This window comes from Pristiophorus japonicus, chromosome 8 (assembly GCF_044704955.1).
Source record: "Pristiophorus japonicus isolate sPriJap1 chromosome 8, sPriJap1.hap1, whole genome shotgun sequence".
Taxonomy (NCBI): domain Eukaryota; kingdom Metazoa; phylum Chordata; class Chondrichthyes; family Pristiophoridae; genus Pristiophorus; species Pristiophorus japonicus.
The window spans coordinates 1,711,701-1,735,065 of NC_091984.1; positions in this window are offsets into that span (position 1 = coordinate 1,711,701).

A 23,365-nucleotide genomic window follows, 5' to 3' on the forward strand; every position below is an offset into this window, starting at 1 on the left:
AGTGGCTCCCGGTCCAGCAAAGCCTCCATTTTTAAAGTCTTATCCTTGTTTTCCAATCCCTCCATGGCCCTCGCCCCCTCCCTATCTCTGTAATCTCCTCCAGCTCTACAACCCTCGAGATATCATCGCTCCTCCAATTCTGCCCTCTTGAGCATCCGCGATTTTAATTGTTCCACCATTGGTGGCCGTGCCTTCTGTTGCCTGGGCTCTAAGCTCTGGAACTCCCTCCCTAAACCTTTCCACCTCTCTTTTCTCCTTGAAGAAGCTCCTTAAAATCTACCTCTTTGATCTGCCCTAATTTCTCCTTATATAACAGTCCGGTGAAGCACCTTGGGCCACTTTATTATATTAAAGGCGCTATTTAAATACATGTTGATGTTGTTGGTGGTCTATGCCAGCGTTTATGCTCCACAGGTGACTCCTCCCACTTTTCTCACCCTGTCAGTATATCCTTCTGTGTAACACGTGGCTCAGTGGTCAGCACTCTCGTCTTCTGAGTCAGAAAGTTGTGGGTTCAAGTCCCACTCCAGGGACTCAAACACAAAATCTAGGCTGACACTCCCAGTGCAGTGCTGAGGGAGTGCCGCACTGTCAGAAGAGACGTTTAAACTGACATCCCGTCTGCCCTCTCAGGTGGATGTAAAAGATCCCATGGCACTATTTCGAAGACAAGCAAGGGAGTTCTCCCCGGTGTCCTGGGGCCAATATCTATGCCCCAGTCCACATCACTAAAACAGATTATCTGGTCATTATCACGTTGCTGTGTGTGGGAGCTTGCTGTGCACAAATTAGCTGCTGCGTTTCCCACATTACAACAGTGACTACACTCCAAAAAATACTTCATTGGCTGTAAAGTGCTTTGGTCATGAAGGGTGCGATATAAATGTAAGTTTTTTTTAAGAAAGGGGACTGAGTAAAATGCCAATAATTCAACAATAGGTTTAATGCTGTGTGGGTGACAGGAGTGAGATAGAGTCATAAATCGTATGGAAGAAGTTGGATCATCCTTGTGGCTGTCCCCTGTTTTATGGTTGAAAGACACTCTTAAATACATGATTTTATTATGTAGGAACTGTTTTATTTTTCAATAAGGATTCCACCTCCCTGCAGTCAAAAGGTTTAACAAGAACATTCCTCACATCAGCAAGTGGTCAATAACTTTTTGTATCCTCTCCACTTTCATCAAAGAAATATATCAATTTTGCAAAGAGATTACAGTCAGGAAAAGGCTGTTGGGGCCCACCACTCCATCAGAACAGTTGTCCCAATCTCATGCCTTCTGATTCCCTTAATTCCACTTTCCTATATCCACCTATATAATGTTGCATGATCTCTGTTTCAATCATTAACTCTGGTAATGCATTCCACAGCTTTACAACTCTCTGTATATTAAAAAAACAAGGTACCCCTGCTCTCGGTGGTTAATGTTTTGTATTTAATCATATCTATGTCCTGTAATGTCGTAAGACATTCTGAGGTGCTTCAAGACAGCGTTATGGGACAGAATTTGACACAGAGCCACATGGGATATTGGGGCCAGTGACCAAACGCTCAGTCAAAGAGGTTTACACGGGATATACGGCACAGAAACAGGCCGTTCGGCCCAACCAGTCCATGCCGGCGTTTATGCTCCACTCGAGCCTCCTCCCGTCTTTTCCCATCTAAATCTATCAGCATAACCCTCTATTCCCTTCTCCCTCATATACTTGTCTGGCCTCCCCTTAAATACATCGATACTATTCGCCTCAACCCCTCCCTGTGGCAGCGAGTTCCACATTCTCACCGCTCTCTGGGTAAAGAAGTTTCTCCTGAATTCCCCATTGGATTTATTGGTGATGATCTTATATTGATGGCCTCTAGTTATGCTCTTCCCCACAAGTGGAAACATTCTCTCTGTATCCACTCTATCAAAACCTTTCATAGTTTTAAAGACCTCTATTAGATCACCCCTCAGCCTTCTCTGTTCAAGAGAAAAGAGACCCAGCCTGTTCATCCTTTCCTGATCTGTATGCAATTAGCTTTTTATGGCCTAATCTGCTAAACATAGAAATATAGAAACATAGGAGTAGGTCATTCGGCCCTTCGAGCCTGCACCACCATTCAATATGATCATGGCTGATCATGCAACTTCAGTACCCCATTCCTGCTTTCTCTCCATACCCCTTGATCCCTTTAGCCATAAGGGCCACTTTTGAATATATCTAACGAACTGGCCTCAACAACTTTTTGTGGTAGAGAATTCCACAGGTTAATAATTCTCTGAGAAAAGAAGTTTCTCCTCATCTCGGTCCTAAATAACTTACCCCTTATCCTTAGACTGTGACCCCTGGTTCTGGACTTCCCCAACATCGGGAACATTCTTCTTGCATCTAACCTGTCCAATCCCGTCAGAATTTTATATTTTTCTATGAGATCCCCTCTCATTCTTCTAAATTCCAGTCAATATAAGCCTAGTCGATCCAGTCTTTCTTCATAGGTCAGTCCTGCCATATCAACATTTTCCCCACTACTGATGTCAGGCTAACCGGTCTATAATTCCTTGTTTTCTCTCTCCCTCCTTTTTTAAAAAGTGTGGTTACATTAGCTACCCTCCAATCCATAGGAACTGATCCAGAGTCCATGGAATGTTGGAAAATGACCACCAATGCAGCCACTATTTCTAGGGCCACTTCCTTAAGTACTCTGGGATGCAGACTATCAGGCCCTGGAGATTTATCGGCCTTCAGTCCCTTCAATTTCCCTAACACCATTTCCTGACTAATAAGGATTTCCCTCAGTTCCCCCTTCTCGCTAGACCCTCGGTCACCTAGTATTTTCAGGAGGTTATTTGTGTCTTCCTTAGTGAAAACAGAACCAAAGTATTTGTTCAATTGGTCTGCCATTTCCTTGTTCCCCATTATGAATTCACCTGAATCTGACTGCAAGGGACCTACATTAGTCTTCATGAATCTTTTTCACATATCTATAGAAGCTTTTGCAGTCAGTTTTTATGTTCCCTGCAAGCTTACTCTCATACTCTATTTTCCCCCTCCTAATTAAACCCATTGTCCTCCTCTGCTGAATTCTAAATTTCTCCCAGTCCTCAGGGTAGCTGCTTTTTCTGGCCAATGTATATGCCTCTTCCTTGGATTTAAAACTTTCTCTAATTTCTCTTCTTAGCCACGGTTGAGCCACCTTCCCTTTTTTATTCTTACGCCACACAGGGATGTACAATTGTTGTAGTTCATCCATGTGATCTTTAAATGTCTGCCATTGCCTATCAACCGTCAACCCTTTAAGTATCATTCGCCAGTCTATTCTAGCCAATCCACGTCTCATACCATCGAAGTTTCCTTTCTTTAAGTTCAGGACCCTAGTCTCTGAATTAACTGTGTCACTCTCCATCTTAATGAAGAATTCTACCATATTATGATCACTCTTCCCCAAAGAGCACGACCAGATTGCTAATTAATCCTCTCTCGTTACACAAGACCCAGTCTAGGATGGCCTGCTCTCTAGTTGGTTCCTCGACATATTGGTCTAGAAAGCCATCCCTAATACACTCCAGGAAATCCTCCTCCACAGTATTGCTAACAATTTGGTTAGCCCAATCAATATGTAGATTAAAGTCACCCATAATAACTGCTGTACTCTTATTGCATGCATCCCTAATTTCCTGTTTGATGCTGTCCCCAACCTCACTACTACTGTGTGGTGGTCTGTACACAACTCCCACTAACGTTTTCTGCCTTTTGGTGTTTCGTAGCTCTACCCATATAGATTCCACATCATCCACGCTAATGTCCTTCCTTACTATTGCGTTAATCTCCTCTTTAACCAGTAACGCAACCCCACCTCCTTTTCCTTCCTGTCTGTCCTTCTTGAATATTGAATATCCCTGGATGTTGAGTTACTAGCCTTGGTCACCTTGGAGCCATGTCTCCATAATCGCAATTACATCATATCCGTTAATAACATCATCGAAACATAGAAAATAGGTGCAGGAGTAGGCCATTCGGCCCTTCGAGCCTGCACCACCATTCAATAAGATCATGGCTGATCATTCCTTCAGTACCCTGTTCCTGCTTTCTCTCCATACCCCTTGATCCCTTTAGCCGTAAGGGCCATATCTAACTCTCTCTTGAATATATCCAATGAACTGGCCTCAACAACTCTCTGCGGCAGGGAATTCCACAGGTTAACAACTCTCTGAGTGAAGAAGTTTCTCCTCATCTCAGTCCTAAATGGCTTACCCCTTATCCTTAGACTGTGTCCTCTGGTTCTGGACTTCCCCAACATCGGGAATATTCTTCCTGCATCTAACCTGTCCAGTCCCGTCAGAATTTTATATGTTTCTATGAGATCCCCTCTCATCCTTCTAAACTCCAGTGAATAAGGGCCCAGTTGATCCAATCTCTCCTCATATGTCAGTCCTGCCATCCCGGGAATCAGTCTGGTGAACCTCCGCTGCATTCCCTCAATAGCAAGAATGTCCTTCCTCAGATTAGGAGACCAAAACTGAACACAGTATTCCAGGTGGGGCCTCACCTGCTCCTATACTCAAATCCCCTTGCTATGAAGGCCAACATACCATTTTCCTTCTTCACCACCTGCTGTACTTGCATGCCAACTATCATTTATTCAACCAGCATTGTAACCCATGTATAATCTGACCTAAGTTATACACTGAGAACACTGACCACTAGGTGGTGAACTTGTGGGAGACACTCCTAACCTGGACCTTCAGGTATAAAAGGGGAAGCTCCACCCACCTTCATCACTTGAGTGCTGAGGAATAAAGGACAGGTCACAGACTGACCTTCTCTCAAGCATGGGCCTCGTGTGCATTTATAATGTATAGTAAGGACGTATCAATGGCGACGAGAAACTGGGATTTAAACCACGCGAGCATGGCCACTAGCAGAACAGATGAGAGGTACTGTGTTAAGGAATGGTTGGGACAGAGATTCAACATTGTTAAAGCAGCACACAGTTCTCCAGGCAGACAAGGGCAATCGGGCATGCCCCAATATGTAGTCGAACCCAGAGGGGGAGTTCGACAGAGACAATGGCAAGCTGAACAGCGATTCACGCCATTGCAAGGGACAATGCGGCCAGTAATGGGGCCATCAACACCTGTTAATGGTGCACTCAAGGACAGTCACAGGGGCAGTCAGGGATGATCGACTGGCAAGGGGCCTTTTGTTTCCAACAACAGCTCATGTTGGATGCGTGGAGGCACACACTCAGCCGGAGTTTGCAGAGATGAGCAAAATACCTGCAGAAATTGCAGAAATGAACGCTGGGGGAAATCGCTGGAAGCTGAAGTTCAGCGAGTTCAGGTGGAGCACGTATACAGTAAATACACCAGGACGCCACCGATAATGATGAAAGTGCTCCTCAATGGCATCCCAGTATCAATGGAGCTAGACACGGGGGCCAGCCAGTCCTTGAAGGGTATCAAACAGTTCAAAAAGTTGTGGGCGTCCAAGGCCAGGAGGCCAAAATTATCGCCGATTGACGCACAGCTATGGACTTACACAAAGGAGATCATTCCGGTGCTAGGCAGCGCCACGGTAGTCGTGACCCACAAAGATTCGAAGAACAGATTGCCACTCTGGATTGTCCCGGGGGACGGTCCCGCACTACTGGGGAGGAGTTGGCTTGCTGTCATGAACTGGAAATGGGGCGATGTCAATGCAATTTCTTTGTGGAGCGAGTATCATGCTCACAGATCCTGGACAAATTTGACTCATTATTTCAACCCGGCATTGGCACTTCCATGGGGGCCAAAGTAGTGATTCACATAAACCCGGACGCCAGACCAGTACACCACAAGGCCAGAGCGGTGCCGTACGTGATGCGGGAAAAGATAGAAGGCGAATTGGACCACCTGCTGAGGGAAGGCATCATCTTGCCAGTAGAATTCAGTGACTGGGCGAGCCCGATTGTGCCGGTGCTCAAGGCGGATGGGTCGGTCAGGATATGTGGCGATTACAAGGCCACCATCAATCGGGTGTCACTCCAAGACCAGTACCCGCTACCGAGAGCGGAGGACCTCTTTGCGACACTATCCGGTGGCAAACTTTTTTCAAAATTGGACCTGACCTCAGCTTACATGACCCAGGAGCTGGCGAGTGAGTCGAAGAAGCTGACCACCATCACGACACACAAGGGGTTGTTTGAGTACAACAGATGTCCGTTCGGGATTCGCTCGGCCATCGCAATCTTCCAACGAAATATGCAAAGCCTCCTCAAGTCGATTCCAGGGTCGGTGGCTTTTCAGGACGACATCCTCATCACGGGTTACGATACTGAAGATCATCTCCACAACCTGGAGGAGGTGCTACGCAGACTGGGCCGGGTAGGTCTGCGACTGAAAAAGGCGAAGTGCTTCTTCCTAGCTCCAGAGGTAGAATTTCTGGGGATGAGGGTAGCAGCAGACGGGATCAGCCCTACTGCGTCCAAGACGGAAGCGATCCAGAGAGCACCCAGACCCCGTAACACGACGGAGCTGCGTTCGTTTCTGGGGCTCCTGAACAATTTTGGTCACTTTCCTCCCAAATTGAGCACGCTGCTAGAGCAGCTACACGTGCTCCTACGCAAAGGTCGCGAATGGGTCTGGGGGGACAGCCAGGAAAGGGCTTTTAATAGAGCACGCAATTCGTTATGTTCCAACAATCTGTTAACGCTATATGACCCATGTAAGAAACTTGTGCTAACGTGCGATGCGTCGTCCTATGGTGTCGGGTGTGTGTTGCAGCATGTCAATGCCAAGGGTCAGTTACAGCCGGTAGCTTATGCCTTCAGAAGTCTGTCCCAGGTAGAAAGGGGCTACGGGATGGTAGAAAAGGAGGCGCTCGCATGTGTATATACGGTAAAGAAAATGCACCAGTACCTGTTTGGCAGGAAATTTGAGCTGGAGACAGATCACAAACCCCAACGTCCCTTTTGGCCGACAACAAGGCCATAAATACAAATGCATCGGCCCGCATACAGAGGTGGGCACTCACGTTAGCCGCCTATGACTACAATTCGACACAGACCGGGCACCGAAAACTGCGCCGATGCACTCAGCAGGCTCCCACTAGCCACCACTGAGGGGGCTACCGAGCATGCTGCTGAGATGGTCATGGCTGTTGAAGCTTTCGGAAGCGAAGGCTCACCCGTGACAGCCCGTCAGATTAAAGTCTGGACAAATAGAGACCCGCTATTGTCTCTAGTCAAGAAATGTGTCCTGAATGGGGACTGGGCAGCCACGTACAGGGCATGTCCTGAGGAATTGAAACCATTTCACAGGCGCAGGGATGAACTCTCGATTCAGGCCGATTGCCTACTGTGGGGAAATCGCGTAGTCATGCCCCAGATGGGCAGAGAGGTGTTCATCAGAGAACTCCACAATGGGCACCCAGGCATTGTCACGATGAAGGCAATTGCCAGGTCACACGTTTGGTGGCCAGGGATAGACGCAGATCTGGAACTTTGTGTTCGCAGGTGCAACGCATGTGCCCAGCTGGGCAATGTGCCCATGGAAGCCCTCCTTAGCCCCTGGCCTGGCCCGCCAAGTCTTGGTCACGTATCCATGTGGACTACGCAGGTCCTTTCATGGGAAAAATGTTTTTGGTTGTAGTAGACGCCTACTCCAAATGGATCGAGTGTGACATTTTAAATTCAAGCACATCCTCTGCCACGGTAGAAAGTCTACGGGCAATGTTCGCCGCCCATGGTCTACCGGACATCTTGATCAGCGACAATGGCCCGTGCTTCACAAGCACTGAATTCCAGGACTTCATGGCAGGCAATGGAATTAACCATGTTAGAACGGCACCGTTCAAGCCGGCCTCAAGCGGCCAGGTGAAACGAGTAGTGCAGATAATCAAACAGGGGATGCTCAGAATCCAAGGGGGTTCCCTACAAAGCCGCTTATTACGCCTCCTGTTGGCCGATAGATCCCGACCACACTCGCTCACAGGGGTTCCACCCGCAGAGCTGCCAATGGAAAGGACGCTCAAAACCTGGTTATCCCTTATACACCCCACCATGAAAGAAATTGTCGAGAGCAGGCGCCAGTCACAATATCGCTACCATGACAGGAATGCGAGGGCGCGATGTATTAATGTAAATGACCCTGTTTTTGTCCTCAACTACGCTGCAGGGCCCAAATGGCTCACAGGCAGTGTGATTGCCAAAGAGAGAAATAGGATTCTGGTAGTTAAACTTACCAATGGACAAATCTGCTGCAAACACGTGGATCAAACAAAAAGGAGGTTCAGCAACCCCATAGAAGAAGCAGACGAAGAACACGATATAGAGTTCACTCCACCACAGGTGACTGAACACCGGAACCAAAGGGAGGAGAGCCCAGTCACTGTGGGCAGTCCGGACAGGCCTGAGGCACCGCAAACAGCAGACACTCAGGCCAGCGCCCAACAACCGGAGCCCCAACTCAGGCGCTCTACAAGGGAGCGTAAACCACCAGAAAGACTCAACCTATGATCCCAATAAGACTTTGGGGGGGAGGTGATGTCATGTATTCAACCAGCATTGTAACCCATGATCTGACCTAAGTTGTACACTGTGAGAACAATGACCACTAGGTGGTGAACTTGTGGGAGACACTCCTAACCTGGACCTTCAGGTATAAAAGGGGAAGCTCCACCCACCTTCATCACTTGAGTGCTGAGGAATAAAGGACAGGTCACAGACGGACCTTCTCTCAAGCATGGGCCTCGTGTGGACGTACAGTAAGGACGTATCACCAACCTTCAATGACTGATGAATCATGATACCCAGGTCTCGCTGCAACTCCCCTTTTCCTAATCTGCCCCAATTAAGATAATATTCTGCCTTCGTGTTTTTGCCCCCAAAGTGGATAACCTCACATTTATCCACATTATACTGCATCTGCCATGTATTGCCCACTTGCCTAATGTGTCCAAATCACCCTGCAGCCTCTTAGCGTCCTCCTCACAGCTCACACCGTTCATATCCGTTAACACCTATCTGCGCAGTTAATTCATCCACCTTATTATGAATGCTCCTCGCATTGAGACACAGAGCCTTCAGGCTTGTTTTTTTAACACTCTTTGTCCTTTTAGAATTGTCATGTATCTCACACTACTGTACATAACTGTATCTTACCATGCTATACATGACTGCAACTAGAGATGACCTGTAACCACAAGCTTACCTTACCACCAGGGGTGCACTTGCAGGAGACACTGGATACCTGTCCCAGACAGGTATATAAGGACAGGTCTCAGGTAAGTGAGGCATTCGAGAGCTGTGTAATAAAGGTGCAGGTCCAGAGTGACCTTGACTTCAGCATGTGCCTCGTGTGAATCTGTACTGCAGGGACAGGACTTTACAGTGGCGACGAGTTACGGGATTACAGAATCCACAGAATGGCGACCAATGGCTCAGATGAAAAATACAATGCTGGAGAGAATTGGGAGGACTTTATAGAAAGTCTCCAGCAAAGCTTCGTAACCAAAGACTGGTTGGGCGACGATAAGGCAGACAAGAGAAGAGCCCATCTCTTGACCAGCTGTGGCTCGAAAACATACGGCTTGATGAAGGACCTGCTGACACCCGATAAACCAGCAAGTCGTTTGAAGAGTTGAGCACACTGGTAAGAGACCATCTGAAGCCAGCGAGCAGCCTACACATGGCCAGACACAGGTTCTACAACTACAGATGCTGTGTGGGCCAGAGCACTGAAATATAGAAACATAGAAAATAGATGCAGGAGTAGGCCATTTGGCCCTTCGAGCCTGCACCGCCATTCAATGAGTTCATGGCTGAACATGCAACTTCAGTACCCCATTCCTGCTTTCTCGCCATACCCCTTGATCCCCCTAGTAGTAAGGACTACATCTAACTTCTTTTTGAATATATTTAGTGAATTGGCCTCACAAACCTTTTGTGGTAGAGAATTCCACAGGTTCACCACTCTCTGGGTGAAGAAGTTTCTCCTCATCTCGGTCCTAAATGGCTTACCCCTCATCCTTAGACTATGACCCCTGGTTCTGGACTTCCCCAATATTGGGAACATTCTTCCTGCATCTAACCTGTCTAAACCCGTCAGAATTTTAAATGTTTCTATGAGATCCCCTCTCATTCTTCTGAACTCCAGTGAATACAAGCCCAGTTGATCCAGTCTTTCTTGATATGTCAGTCCCGCCATCCCGGGAATCAGTCTGGTGAACCTTCGCTGCACTCCCTCAATAGCAAGAATGTCCTTCCTCAAGTTAGGAGACCAAAACTGTACACAATACTCCAGGTGTGGCCTCACCAAGGCCCTGTACAACTGTAGTAACACCTCCCTGCCCCTGCACTCAAATCCCCTCGCTATGAAGGCCAACATGCCATTTGCTTTCTTAACCGCCTGCTGTACCTGCATGCCAACCTTCAATGATTGATGTACCATGACACCCAGGTCTCGTTGCACCTCCCCTTTTCCTAATCCGTCACCATTCAGATAATAGTCTGTCTCTCTGTGTTTACCACCAAAGTGGATAACCTCACATTTATCCACATTATACTTCATCTGCCATGCATTTGCCCACTCACCTAACCTATCCAAGTCACTCTGCAGCCTCATAGCATCCTCCTCACAGCTCACACTGCCACCCAACTTAGTCTCAGCCGCAAATTTGGAGATACTACATTTAATCCACTCGTCTAAATCATTAATGTACAATGTAAACAGCTGGGGCCCCAGCACAGAACCTTGCGGTACCCCACCAGTCACTGCCTGCCATTCTGAAAAGTCCCCATTTACTCCTACTCTTTGCTTCCTGTCTGACAACCAGTTCTCAATCCATGTCAGCACACTATCCCCAATCCCATGTGCTTTAACTTTGCACATTAATCTCTTGTGTGGGACCTTGTCGAAAGCCTTCTGAAAGTCCAAATACACCACATCAACTGGTTCTCCCTTGTCCACTCTACTGGAAACATCCTCAAAAAATTCCAGAAGATTTGTCAAGCATGATTTCCCGTTCACAAATCCATGCTGACTTGGACCTATCAAATCACCTCTTTCCAAATGCGCTGCTATGACATTCTTAATAATTGATTCCATCATTTTACCCACGACCGATGTCAGGCTGACCGGTCTATAATTCCCTGTTTTCTCTCTCCCTCCTTTTTTAAAAAGTGGGGTTAAATTGGCTACCCTCCACTCCATAGGAACTGATCCAGAGTCTGGAATGTTGGAAAATGATTGTCAATGCATCCACTATTTCCAAGGCCACCTGCTTAAGTACTCTGGGATGCAGTCCATTAGGCCCTAGGGATTTATCGGCCTTCAATCCCATCAACTTCCCCAACACAATTTCCCGACTAATAAGGATTTCCCTCAGTTCCTCCTTCTTACTAGACCCTTTGACCCCTTTTATATCAGAAGGTTGTTTGTGTCCTCCTTAGTGAATACCGAACCAAAGTACTTGTTCAATTGGTCCGCCATTTCTTTGTTCCCCGTTATGACTTCCCCTGATTCTGACTGCAGGGGACCTACGTTTGTCTTTACTAACCTTTTTCTCTTTACATATCTATAGAAACTTTTGCAATCCGTCTTAATGTTCCCTGCAAGCTTCCTCTCGTACTCCATTTTCCCTGCCCTAATCAAACCCTTTGTCCTCCTCTGCTGAGTTCTAAATTTCTCCCAGTCCCCAGGTTCGCTGCTATTTCTGGCCAATTTGTATGCCCCTTCCTTGGCTTAAATACTATCCCTGATTCCCCTTGATAGCCACAGTTGAGCCACCTTCCCTTTTTTATTTTTACGCCAGACAGGGATGTACTATTGTTGTAGTTCATCCATGCGGTCTCTAAATGTCTGCCATTGCCCATCCACAGTCAACCCCTTAAGTATCATTCGCCAATCTATCCTAGCCAATTCACACCTCATACCTTCAAAGTTACCCTTCTTTAAGTTCTGGACCATGGTCTCTGAATGAACTGTTTCATTCTCCATCCTAATGCAGAATTCCACCATATTATGGTCATTCTTCCCCAAGGGGCCTCGCACAATGAGATTTCTAATTAATCCTCTCTCATTACACAACACCCAGTCTAAGATGGCTTCCCCCCTAGTTGGTTCCTCGACATATTGGTCTCGAAAACCATCCCTTATGCACTCCAGGAAATCCTCCTCCACCGTATTGCTTCCAGTTTGGTTAGCCCAATCTGTATGCCTATTAAAGTTACCCATGATAACTGCTGTACCTTTATTGCATGTAACCCTAATTTCTTGTTTGATGCCCTCCCCAACATCACTACTACTGTTTGGAGGTCTGCACACAACTCCCACTAACGTCTTTTGCCCTTTGGTGTTCTGCAGCTCTACCCATATAGATTCCACATCATCCAAGCTAATGTCCTCTTTAACCAGCAATGCTACCCCACCTCCTTTTCCTTTTATTCTATCTTTCCTGAATGTTGAATACCCTTGGATGTTGAGTTCCCAGCCCTGATTATCCTGGAGCCACGTCTCTGTAATCCCAATCACATCATATCTGTTAACATCTATTTGCACAGTTAATTCATCCACCTTATTACGGATACTCCTTGCATTAAGACACAAAGCCTTCAGGCTTGTTTTTTTAACACCCTTTGTCCTTTTAGAATTATGATGTAGTGTGGCCCTTTTTGTTTCTTGCCTTTGTTTACTAGGCCTTCCACTATTACTTTTTACCTTTCTACCATCTGTTTCTGACTCCATATTACTTCACCCTGTCTCACTGCATAGGTTCCCATCCCCCTGCCATATTAGTTTAAACATTCCCAACTTCGTGGCGGAACTTCGGAGGTTGGCTAGCTTATGTGAGTTCACCGATGAACGAAGGAGAGAAGTACTGAGAGACTTTTTTATTGAAGGAATAGACCGCAGGAATATTCCGAAAGCTCATAGAGACCAAGAACTTGACGCTAGAGGCAGCAGCACTGGTCGCACAGACATGCTGGGCAGGAGAAGAAGAAACGAGGTTGATCTATACTGCGGGTACGACAACTAATGAAACATCGGAACAAGGGGTTCACAGCGTGAAACAAGCCGGTACCCCCACACACAGACAAGGCAGGAGAGCAGGCCCTCAACAGCAGGCAGTGGTGCCAGAAGCCATCAAGGGCCACATGAACGGCCGTTCACACCTCATCAACCCACAATGCGAGCAATCAACTACAAACTGAGAGAAACTCAAGAGAGATCAGCCAGACGCAGCTCATCCTTTGGAAACAATGGAAGCGGTCTGTGCTGGAGATGTGGGGGAAGGCACTCATCAAGGGGGTGTCAATTTCAGCATGCCGTTTGCAGAAACTGCAACTATACAGGGCATCTGGCCCACATGTGCAGAAAAACAGCAGCTCGGCTGGTATTCGAATCGGAAGGGTCGGAAAACGGATCAGAAGACGGTGGGGACAGTACCCGGGACACCAATGTACAGCGGGTCAACACGATCAATGGCCACTGCTCCTACAACAAGAGCCCTCCAATAATGATGAGGGTCCTACTCAACGGGATACCCGTCAACATGGAGCTGGATACAGGAGCGAGTCAATCTCTCATGGGCGCTCAACAATTTGAACAGCTGTGGCCGCACAAAAGAGACAGACCAAAACTCACAAGGGTCGACACCAAACTAAGGACCTATACCAAAGAAATCGTCCCAGTCCTTGGCAGCGCCATGCTCTCAGTCACACGCAAAGGGACAGTGAACCGACTTCCCCTGTGGATTGTCCCCGGAGATCTCCCAGCACTGCTGGGGAGAAGCTGGCTGGCAAAACTAAACTGGAAATGGGATGATGTTCACGCCATGTCGTCAGAGGAACGGACCTCCTGCTCAACAGTTCTAAGTCGATTTGAACATCCTTCAGCCAGGTGTGGGCACCTTCAAAGGGGCTAAAGTCAAAATCTACATCACACAGGATGCTAGACCGGTCCATCACAAGGCTAGAGCTGTGCCCTATGTGATGAGGGAAAAGATTGAACACGAACTAGATAGGCTTCTGCGGGAAGGCATTATCTCACCTGTGGAATTTATCAACTGGGCAAGTCCCATCGTCCCAGTCATGAAGCCTGATGGATCCATACGATTCTGTGGGGACTACAAATCTACCATAAACAGAGTCTCCCGACAGGACCAGTACCCGCTGCCCAGAGCAGAGGACTTATTTGCAACATTGGCTGGAGGTAAACTTTTCTCAAAACTAGATCTCACATCTGCGTATATGACGCAAGAATTGACCGAGGAATCCAAACTACTCACCACCATCAACACACATCGAGGCCTTTTCATGTACAATCGATGCCCATTCGGCAGCTGCTATATTCCAGCACAACATGGAGAGTCCATCCCGGGAACGGTTGTATTTCAAGACGACATACTTATCACGGGCAGGGACATCGACTCCCATCTCCGCAATTTGGAGGAAGAACTAAAGCGGTTGGATCGGGTAGGCCTACGAGTCAAGAAATCCAAGTGCCTGTTTCTCGCGCCCGAGGTTGAATTTTTGGGCAGAAGGATTGCCGCTGATGGAATCCGCCCAACAGAGTCCAAAACAGAAGCAATTCGCCTGGCACCCAGGCCCCGGAATGTCTCAGAACTGCGCGCCTTTCTCGGGCTACTCAATTACTTTGGGAACTTTATGCAGAACTTAAGCACGCTGCTGGAGCCTCTCCATGTGCTCCTCAGAAAGGGGTGCGATTGGTTTTGGGGGGACGCCCAGGAACGCGTCTTCAATAAGGCACGCAACCTTCTGTGTTCCAACAGTGTTTTGACTTTCTTTGACCCAGGTAAAAACTAGTTCTTACATGTGATGCGTCAGCGTATGGGGTCGGGTGCGTTTTGCAACATGTTAATAGTGTGGGCAAATTACAACCCATAGCTTGTGCCTCCAGGTCACTTTCGCGGGCGGAGCGCGGGTACGGAATGGTGGAGAAGGAGGCGCTCGCGTGCGTGTACGGTGTCAAAAAGATGCACCAATACCTTTTCGGGGCCAAGTTCGCGTTAGAAACCGACCACAAGCCTCTCACGTCCCTCCTATCCGAGAGCAAGGCAATAAACGGCAACGCCTCGGCGCGCATTCAAAGGTGGGCACTCATGCTGGCCGCCTACGATTACACCATAAGGCACAGACCAGGCACAGACAACTGTGCCGACGCGCTTAGCAGGCTACCCCTGGCAACCATGGAAGGGTCTGACGAACAGGACTGTGAAATAGTCATGGCAATCAATGCCTTAGAGTCCACAGGTTCACCCATGATGGCTCGCCAAATCAGAGCCTGGACGACCAGCGACCCCACGTTATCCCTAGTAAAAAGATATGTCCTAACTGGTGACTGGGCAGAGGCTCGCGATGCCTGCCCCGAGGAGATCAAACCTTTCCATAGGCGCATGCATGAGCTGTCACTACAAGCAGACTACCTGATGTGGGGCAGCCGAGTAGCCATGCCTCTGTGAGGCAGAGAAGCGTTTGTCCGGGAGTTCCACCGCGAGCACCCGGGGATCGTTCTCATGAAGGCCATAGCCAGATCCCACGTCTGGTGGCCTGGTATTGACGCGGACTTGGAGCTCTGCGTCCGACGGTGCACCATTTGTGCCCAACTCAGTAATGCCCCCAGGGAGGCCACCCTGAGCCCCTGGCCCACCAAACCGTGGTGGTGGGTGCACATAGACTATGCGGGCCCATTCATGGGCAAAATGTTCCTCATAGTTGTAGATGCATTTTCAAAGTGGATCGAATGCACCATTTTAAACTCGAGCACCACCTCCACTACTGTGGAGAGCCTTGGAACTATGTTCGCAACGCACGGCATTCCTGACATATTGGTCAGTGATAATGGTCCATACTTCACCAGCACAGAATTCCAAGATTTTATGAGTGACCACGGCATAAATCATGTTAAGACGGCACCGTTCAAGCCGGCCTCCAACGGCCAGTGCACATCATTAAACAAGGCATGCTCAAAATCCAAGGTCCCACGCTGCAGGGCCGCCTGTCGCGACTGCTGCTGGCAAACAGATCTCGTCCGCATTCATTGACTGGAGTTTCCCCCGCGCAACTATTGATGAAATGGACCTTAAAGACAAGGCTCTCATTAATCCTCCCAGATATGCATGAAATCGTTGAGCCAAAACGCAGTAAGCTAACCGAGTACCATAACCGAAATTCGAGGGGGAGGTGGAATGAGATAGGGGACAAAGTGGTTGTGCTAAACTATGGCAGGGGTCCCAAATGGCTTGCAGGGACAGTAACAGGCAAAGAAGGAAACAGGCTACTGGTGATACAAATGGACAATGGCCAAACCTGCCGGAGGCATGTAGACCAAGTCAAAAGTAAACCAACAACACTGCTGAACCAGAGGCAGATTACAATGTGGAACTCGCACCACACCTGGTGGACAGACAGAAGGAACAACCTGAGGAAAGGGCAATCCCAACAGATAGCCCAGGCGAGACACCAACAATCATACTGAAGGAAACAGACAGCCCAGGCGAGATACCAGCAATCACACCGAAAGAAAAACAGACACCAAGGCAAACAACTGAACCACAACGAAGACGCTCCACGCGAGAGCGTAGACCACCTGAGAGACTGAACCTATAAAGACAATAAGACCTTGGGGGAGGGTGATGTCATGTATCTCACACTACTGTACATAACTGTATCTTACTATGCTATACATGACTGTAACTAGATATGACCTATAACCACAAGCTTACCTTACCACCAGGGGTGCACTTGTAGGAGACACTGGATACCTGTCCCAGACAGGTATATAAGGACAGGTCTCAGGCAAGTATGGCATTTGAGAGCTGTGTAATAAAGGTGCAGGTCCAGAGTGACCTTGACTTCAGCATGTGCCTCGTGTGAGTCTGTACTGCAGGGACAGGACGTTACCAGAATTATGTTGTATTGTGGCCCTTTTTGATTTTTGCTCTTGATTTCTCTGCCCTCCACTCTTGCTTTTCTCCTTCTTGCCTTTTGCTCCTGTTCCCTTTTTTACTTCTCTCTGCCACCCTGCATGTTGCTTGAAATGTTTCTCTCTCCACAGATGCTCCCTGACCTGCTGAGTGTTTCCAGCATTTTATGGTTTTGTTAAAGAAGGCCTTGTATTTCTGGGCTGCCATGGTGTTTTGCAGCGGTGGAGGATCGTACCACTTCTCCCAACCCCTCCACGGTCTCTAAATTGCCAGACTGCTCACCCGACATCCAGTTCTGGATCAGCAGAAATTTTCTCAAATTGAATATTGAGAAGACCAAAGCCATTGTTTTCAGTCCCTGCCACAAACTGTACCCTAGCCACCGACTCCACCCTTCTCCCCAACTCCTGTCTGAGGCGGAACCAGACTGTTCGCAACCTTGGTGTCATATTTGACCCTGAAATGAGCTTTCGACCACATATCCGTAGCATAACTAAGATGGCCTATTTCCACCTCCGTAACACCGCCCATCTCCGCCCCTGCCTCAGCTCATCCGCTGCTGAAGCCCTCATCCGTGCCTTTGTTACCTCCAGACTTGACTATTCCAACGCACCCCTGGCTGGCCTCCCATATTCTACCCTACGCAAACTAGAGGGGATCCAAAACTCGGCTGCCCGTGTCCTAACTCGCATCAGATCCTGCTCGCCCATCACCCCCTGTACTGACCTACAGTGACGCCCGGTTATGCAACGCCTCGATCTCAAAACTCTCATCCTCATTTTCAAATCACTCCATGGCCTCACTCCTCCCTATCTCTGTAACCTCCTCCAGCCCTGCAACCCCCAAGATGTCTGCATTCCTCTAATTCTGCCCTCCTGAGCATCCCTGATTATAATCGCTCAACCATTGGTGGCCGTGCCTTCTGTTGCCAAGGCCCCAAGCTCTGGAACTCCCTCCCTAAAGCTCCCTACTTCTCTTTCCTCCTTCCAGATGCTCCTTAAAACCTATCGGTCAGCCTGACATCAGTAGTGGGGAAAATGTTGGAATCAATTATTAAAGATGAAATAGCAGCGCATTTGGAAAGCAGTGACAGGATCGGTCCAAGTCAGCATGGATTTATGAAAGGGTAATCATGCTTGACAAATCTTCTAGAATTTTTTGAGGATGTAACTAGTAGAGTGGACAAGGGAGAACCAGTGGATGTGGTGTATTTGGACTTTCAAAAGGCTTTTGACAAGGTCCCACACAAGAGATTAGTGTGCAAAATTAAAGCACATGGTATTGGGGGTAATGTATTGACGTGGATAGAGAACTGGTTGGCAGACAGGAAGCAAAGAGTGGGAATAAACGGGACCTTTTCAGAATGGCAGGCAGTGACTAGTGGAGTGCCGCAAGGTTCAGTGCTGGGACCCCAGCTATTTACAATATACATTAATGATTTAGATGAAGGAATTGAATGTAATATCTCCAAGTTTGCAGATGACACTAAGCTGGGTGGTGGTGTGAGCTGTGAGGAGGATGCTAGGAGGCTGCAGGGGGACTTGGACAGTTTAGGTGAGTGGGCAAACGCATGACAGATGCAGTATAATGTGGATAAGTGTGAGGTTATCCACTTTGGTGGCAAAAACAGGAAGGCAGATTATTATCTGAATGGCGGCAGATTAGTAAAAGGGGAGGTGCAACGAGACCTGGGTGTCATGGTACATCAGTCATTGAAAGTTGGCATGCAGGTACAGCAGGCAGTAAAGAAAGCTAATAGCATGCTGGCCTTCATAACGAGGGGATTTGAGTATAGGAGCAGGGAGGTCTTACTGCAGTTGTACAGGGCCTTGGTGAGGCCTCACCTGGAATATTGTGTTCAGTTTTGGTCTCCTAATCTGAGGAAGGACATTCTTGCTATTGAGGGAGTGCAACAAAGGTTCACCAGACTGATTCCCGGGATGACAGGACTGACATATGAAGAAAGACTGGATCGACTAGGCTTGTATTCAATGGAATTTAGAAGAATGAGAGGGAATCTCATAGAAACATATAAAATTCTGACGGGATTGGACAGGTTAGATGCAGGAAGAATGTTCCCGATGTTGGGGAAGTCCAGAACCAGGGGTCACAGTCTAAGGATAAGGGGTAAGTTATTTAGGACCGAGATGAGGAGAAACTTCTTCACTCAGAGAATTGTGAATCTGTGGCATTCTCTACCACAGAAAGTTATTGAGGCCAGTTCGTTAGATATATACAAAAGGGAGTTAGATATGGCCCTTACGGCTAAAGGGATCAGGGGGTATGGAGAGAAAGCTGGAAAGGGGTACTGAGGTGAATGATCAGCCATGATCATATTGAATGGTGGTGCAGGCTCGAAGGGCCGAATGGCCTACTCCTGCACCTGTTTTCTATGTTACTATCTCTCACCTGTGCTAATTTCTATTTATGCGGCTCGTGTCAAATTGTTTATCTAATAATACTCCTGTGAAGCGCCTTGGGATGTTCCACTATATTCAAGGCGCTATATAAATACAAGTTGTTGTTGTTGTAGTCACTAGTAATGCAGGAACTGTAACGGTGTCGTACTTCTGCCCCTGAACACCCCGAATTCCACCGGTGTGACACTTCTTCCCTTTCCTACACCAGCCTCTTGGCCTCTCGAGTGAGATTGCTAGCTAGTGCCAAATGGTAATGATGTTTTTCCACCAATGTTTATGATTTGTCAATTCTCCCCAACTTATCATTTTGGGGAAGTTTCATAGAATGTTACAGTACAGAAGGAGGCCCTTCGGCCCATCGTGCCTGTGCCGGCTCTTTGAAAGAGTGACCCAATTAGTCCCACTGCCCCTGCTCTTTTCCCCAGCACCTTGCAAACTTTTTCCTTTTCAAGTTTATATCCAATTCCCTCTTGAATGTTACTACAGGTGCACCGTCGAGAATCCCACCGTGACCTCTCCAGTAATGTTATGTATTGATATGTATTGTTATGCACTGATGTATTGTATCCAAGACACCAGGGGGCGCCACTGTCGGGAGGTTATGGGCCCCTGGTATATTAGAACTGGTACCATGTGCTACGTGCACTTTGAGCTGGAATAAAGTTGAGCCAGGTTTGCACCTGAGTGAGTTTACAGTAACAAGTCTTTCTAGTCTTATATACATTACAAGTAAGATGGACCATTTAGTGCCCATTCTGTCCTCACAGCCCACGCTCACGAGGAACTGGATGGAGATTGTCCAGGCTCGTTCACGTTGGGACTCTTGTACCCAGCGGAGACGGGAAGCGTTCGTCTCCATCAGAAGTGAAAGCCGTGGTCTAATTTACAGTTAGCACCCAGCCCCCTCTCTAATCACAAAACTTACAGTGCAGGAGGCGGCCATTCGGCTTGTTGTACCTGTGAAAGAGCAGTGGTGCTTCACCCCTACACCATCGCATTTGTCCGTAACCCTGTAAGTTCCTCATCCTCCAGTACCTGTCCAACTCCCTTTTAAAATGATGGAATCGGCTTTCACCACCTTTTCAGGGTAGTGCGTTCCACATCCCCACAATCCTGAGTGATAAATGTCTCCTCATCTCCCCATTCGATCTTTTGCCAATGAGTTTTAGTCTAAGACCGCTGATTATTGACTCACTCGCCAGAGGGAATAGTTTGTATCTATCTACTCTATCCATAAACTCATCATCTTGAAAACCACCTAGGGCAAGAGGACAGGACCTTAAAATCTGAGCCAGGCCATTTGGGAGAGAAGTTAGGAAATGTTCTTCAAGAAAAGGGTGGTAGAAAATGATTAATTGAGATAACTGTAAAGTCCTGTCCCCTCAGTACAGACTCACACGAGGCATGTAGTGAAGTCAAGGTCACTCTGGACCTGCACCTTTATTTCACAGCTCTGGAATGCTGCACTTGCCTGAGACCTGTCCTTATATACCTGTTTCTTGCAAGTGCACACCTGGTGGTAAGGTATGCTGGTGGTTACAGGTCATATCTTATTACAGTCATGTATAGCATGTTAGGATACAGTTATATATAATAATGTAAGATACATGACATCACCCTCCCCCAAGGTCTTATTGTCTTTATAGGTTCAATCTCTCAGATGGTCTACGCTCTCGCATGGAGCGTCTGAGTTGTGGTTCAATTGTTTGCCTTGGTGTCTGTTTTTCTTTGGGTGTGGTTGCTGGTATCTCGCCTGGGCTGTCTGTTTCGATTGGTGTGATTGTTGTTGACTCGCCTGGGCTGTCTGTTTCGATTGGTGTGATTGTTGTTGACTCGCCTGGGCTGTCTGTTGGGATTGCCCTTTCCTCAGGTTGTTCCCTCTGTCTGTCCACCAGGTGTGGTGCGAGTTCCACATTGTAGTCTGCCTCTGGTTCCGCAGTTGTTGGTAAATCTGCTTTTGACTTGGTCTACATGCCTCCGGCAGGTTTTGCCATTGTCCATTTGTACTACCAGTAGCCTGTTTCCTTCCTTGCCCGTTACTGTCCCTGCAAGCCATTTGGGACCCCTGCCATAGTTTAGTACAAACACTTTGTCCCCTATCTCATTCCATCTCCCCCTCGAATTTCTGTCATGGTACTCAGTCAGCTTACGGCGCTTTGCCTCAACGATTTCATGTATGTCTGGGAGGATTAATGAGAGCCTTGTTTTTGAAGTCCTTTTTATCAACAGTTGCGCGGGGGGGATCCCAGTCAATGAGTGCGGACGAGATCTGTATGCCAGCAGCAGTCGCGACAGGCGACCCTACAGCGTGGGACCTTGGATTTTAAGCATGCCTTGTTTAATGATTTGCACTGCTCTCTCCGCCTGGCCGTTGGAGGCCGGCTTCAACGGTGCCGTCTTGACGTGATTTATGCCGTGGTCAATTATAAAGTCTTGGAATTCTGCGCTGGTGAAGCACGGACCATTGTCACTGACCAATATGTCAGGGATTCCGTGCATTGCAAACATGGTTGCGAGGCTTTCCACAGTGGTGGAGGTTGTGATCGAGTTTAAAATGGTGCATTCGATCCACTTTGAAAATGCATCTACAACTACGAGGAACATTTTACCCATGAATGGACACGCATAGTCTACATGCACCCGCGACCACGGTTTGGTAGGCCAGGGCCAGGGGCTCAGTGGAGCCTCCCTGGGGGCATTGCTGAGTTGGGCACAAATGGTGCACCTTCGGACGCAGAGCTCCAAGTCCGCGTCAATACCAGGCCACCTGACGTGGGATCTGGCTATGGCCTTCATGAGAACGATTCCCGGGTGCTCGCGGTGGAGCTCCCGGACAAATGCCTCTCTGCCTCGCAGAGGCATGACTACTCGGCTGCCCCACATCAGGCAGTCTGCTTGTAGTGATAGCTCATGCATGCGCCTGTGAAAGGGTTTTAATTCCTCGGGGCAGGCATCGCGAGCCTCTGCCCAGTCACCGGTTAGGACACATCTTTTTACTAAAGATAACGTGGGGTCGCTGGTCGTCCAGGCTCTGATTTGGCGAGCCGTCATGGGCGAACCTGTGGACTCAAAGGCATTGATTGCCATGACTATCTCACAGTCCTGTTCGTCAGACCCTTCCGTGGTCGCCAGGGGTAGCCTGCTGAGCGCGTCCGTACAGTTGTCTGTGCCTGGTCTGTGCCTTATGGTATAGTCGTAGGATGCCAGCATGAGTGCCCACCGTTGAATTCGCACCGAGGCGTTGCCGTTTATTGCCTTGCTCTCGGATAGCAGGGACGTGAGGGGCTTGTGGTCGGTTTCTAACGCGAACTTGGCCCCGAAAAGGTATTGGTGCATCTTTTTGACACCATACACGCACGTGAGCGCCTCCTTCTCTACCATTCCGTACCCGCGCTCCACCCGCGAAAGTGACCTGGAGGAATAAGCTATGGGTTGTAATTTGCCCGCACTATTGACATGTTGCAAAACGCACCCGATCCCGTACGCTGACGCATCGCATGTGAGAACTAGATTTTTACCTGGGTCAAAGAAAGTCAAAACACTGTTGGAACACAGAAGGTTGCGTGCCTTATTGAAGACGCGTTCCTGGGCGTCCCCCCAAAACCAATCGCACCCCTTCCTGAGTAGCATGTGGAGAGGCTCCAGCAGCGTGCTTAAGTTCTGCATAAAGTTCCCAAAGTAATTGAGTAGCCCGAGAAAGGCGCGTAGTTCTGAGACATTTCGGGGCCTGGGTGCCAGGCGAATTGCTTCTGTTTTGAACTCTGTTGGGCGGATTCCATCAGGTGGCAATCCTTCTGCCCAAAAGTTCAACCTCGGGTGCGAGAAACAGGCACTTGGATTTCTTGACTCTTCGGCCTACCTGATCCAACCACTTTAGTACTTCCTCCAAATTACGGAGATGGGAGTCAGTGTCCCTGCCCGTGATAAGTATGTCGTCTTGAAATACAACTGTCCCCGGGATGGACTTGAGCAGACTCTCCATGTTGCGCTGGAATATGGCAGCTGCCGACATGATGCCGAATGGGCATCGATTGTACATGA